The 2,881-nt window shown below is 42.9% G+C and overlaps 1 pseudogene; it reads left to right on the plus strand.

Annotated features, from left to right (window-relative positions):
- The first annotated feature begins 1,846 nt into the window (after positions 1-1,846).
- The window catches only part of LOC109952210 (noelin-3-like), a 7,857-nt pseudogene continuing 6,822 nt past the window's right edge, over positions 1,847-2,881 (plus strand).

A 2,881-nucleotide genomic window follows, 5' to 3' on the forward strand; every position in this document is an offset into this window, starting at 1 on the left:
CCCGGCCCTCTGCCGGCCCGAGCCCGGCGCCGAGGTCGCCCTCCTGACTGGCATCTGCGCTCTCGAGCCCGGCGCCGAGGTCGCCCTCCTGACTGGCATCTCCGCTCTCGAGCCCGGCGCCGAGGTCGCCCTCCTGACTGGCATCTGCGCTCTCGAGCCCGGCGCCGAGGTCGCCCTCCTGACTGGCATCTGCGCTCACGAGCCCGGTGCCGAGGTTGTCCACCTGAACGGCCTTTTTTAGCTCCTGCTGGATGCTCTTGGGTCATCTTTTTTGGCCTCATTTTTCTTTGGGACTTGTGGACACACTTTTGTGCTTTTGTCGTTTTGGACAATTTTTGTTATTTATGGACTTGATGTTTTTGTGTTCGTTTTGGGGTTACTGAGGGGGTTGTTTTTGTTGTGGGCCTTGTCCCGCCTTCCGGGGTCCCCCTCCTCCCTCCCTGCTTTTTTTTTGTTCTGGGTTGCTTGTTCTGTTGGCGGTCTGGGATCCCGCCTTTGAGGGGGGGGGTACTGTCAGGGCCGCTCGGCAGCCGCTGCCCCTCCCCCGGTTAGTCTCTTTGGTCCTCCTGGCGAGGGGGACTAACCATAACATCTACTCAAAAAGCCTACTCTTGACCTAGATGTCCTAGCTAATTATAGACCAATATCCAATCTCCTGTTTATTTATAAAATTCTGGAAAAAGCTGTTGCAAAGCAGTTATGTGACCACTTGCACAAGAATGTTTTGTTTGAGGATTTTGAGTCCATCATAGTACAGAAACTACACTGGTGAAAGTCACCAACAATGTCCTTCTAGCCTCAGACAATCTTCAGTGCAGACTGAAGTTAGTCATGGCATTCCACAGGGCTCTGGGATTAAGACTACTGGTAGATCTGTACCTTGTTGAGCTTTGTCAGGGGTTCTGATACCCTGTGGGCTGTGGTGCTTGTCTTGCCACTGGGCTTCACTTGACAGATTTGGCCTACCCCTGAGAAAGTAGTGGTCAACGTGAGGTCCCTTGCTAAAGTCTCTGCCCTGATGGATCTTGAGTCCCTTCTCTGATGTCATCCTTTTCCAACCATGGATACAGCTTTGTATCCTGAGTCCTGCCAAAGCTGTTGCTGCTTCAACTGATGTGCTGATCATTTGAATCATTGTTTCTATTCCAAGGTCTTGTTGTGTGATCTATCACTGAGTCATATTGTGCCCCTGCTCTCGCAGACCCAAGGGGTATTCTTCTCCTAGAACAGGTGCCGTAAGAGACTTGGTACATTTTGCTTCACACTTTAAAGAGCCTGAGGTTCCTCAAAAAGAGAGTCTGCTCTGTCCCTTTCTGTAGACAGCATCTGTATTACATTTCCATTCCAGTCTGTTGTTGAAGCAGATTATAAGGTATTCTCCTCAGTGAGAATAGAAATGGTTTTTGACCTAGTCCTGGTCCTCCTGAAGTCCAAGACCACCCCCTTCATCTTGGCCATATTTAAGATAAGGTGGTTTCTCCTACAGTGCCACAAAATTGTCCACCAGGCCTCCTGTCCAATGCTGACACACCCCACAACTACAGAGTCATCTGTAAACCTCTGCAGATGACAGGATTCAGAAGGAAGGTATAAGACATAAGTAGCTCTCAGAGGAAAAGAAAAGATCAGAGAACCCTGTGCTGTGCTTTCCCACCATTGTTCTTTTTCAACAATAACTTGTTACACATTCAGAAATAGACCTGGAAAGCCTATCATTATGCCTTTCAATTAGTTGCAGTGAAAGGACAGAATATTTGCCATTACTGCACTATACAACTACTTTATATGTCCAGTTCATGTATAATGAGGTGATCATTTATTCTGGCTTATTTTATTCCAGGTGCAGAAGATGTCTCAGTCCATTGAGGTGCTGAACCTACGAACTCAGAGGGATTTTCAGTATGTTACCAAGATGGACAACCATATGAAAGGCCTGAGGATCAGGTTCAGACAGATTGTGGATGATAGGAAATCCAGCATGGCCAGAAACTTCCATGTATTCTTCAGCTTGGTTTAGTTAAATAAATTATTTATTATAATGTATTTAATGTATTATTTATTGACAACTTCTTTTTAATGCTGTTTTGATCACACACATTACAGTTATAACATAAACATCTTTTCAAGTGTAAAATAAGATGTTTTATATTAATTATATTTCAAAAGTACAGTAAATAGGGGAGTAGTGGCCAAAATTAAAGTTAAACCCAGGAAATGTTATTCAAGGTTCAAGGACTTTATGGACAAAGGTGAAGAGCATACAGAATATATATACAATACAAAGATGTAAGTGCTTTCCCTAATTCAAAAACCACTTGCATTGTTGTTTTTTCAGGGGCAGTTTTACTGTTGCTTTTGCTCTGAGTGAACTGTACCGTGTAGGAGTAGGAATATCTGTGTGGAATAACCATTTACACGACAGAAATAAAGTCACAGTTGACTGTAATAGGAATATAAACATTGCAGTACAGGACCAGATTTATTTGTTAGTGAACTGTCACTTTTTATTGACCTGACAACTTACAGGAACACCCATAGTGGATAAATATATCTTTTTTTAAAGTCATCAAAATAAATTCCTGGATTAATTGATGTATGAATGAAGGGTCATGAGTTCATGGCCGGCTAACAGTTCAATTAGGTACTACATAAGGTCTTTCTGTTATCTTTTAATATTAGTAGTATTATTATTTGAAACTTCCTATACTAATATATTAGCATGAGGTACTGGAGTAATAAAAGATTGATGAAAAATGTTTGATCAATAAAAGAGTGGTGTAGTCACCCCAGCACATGGATATATATTTTTTTGATAAGAAATTTAACATGTACTGAAGCAGGGCTTGCTTATCTGTCAAACTAATTTTTCTGTCCCTGACCA

This window comes from Monopterus albus, unplaced genomic scaffold (assembly GCF_001952655.1).
Source record: "Monopterus albus unplaced genomic scaffold, M_albus_1.0 scaffold442.1, whole genome shotgun sequence".
NCBI lineage: Eukaryota > Metazoa > Chordata > Actinopteri > Synbranchiformes > Synbranchidae > Monopterus > Monopterus albus.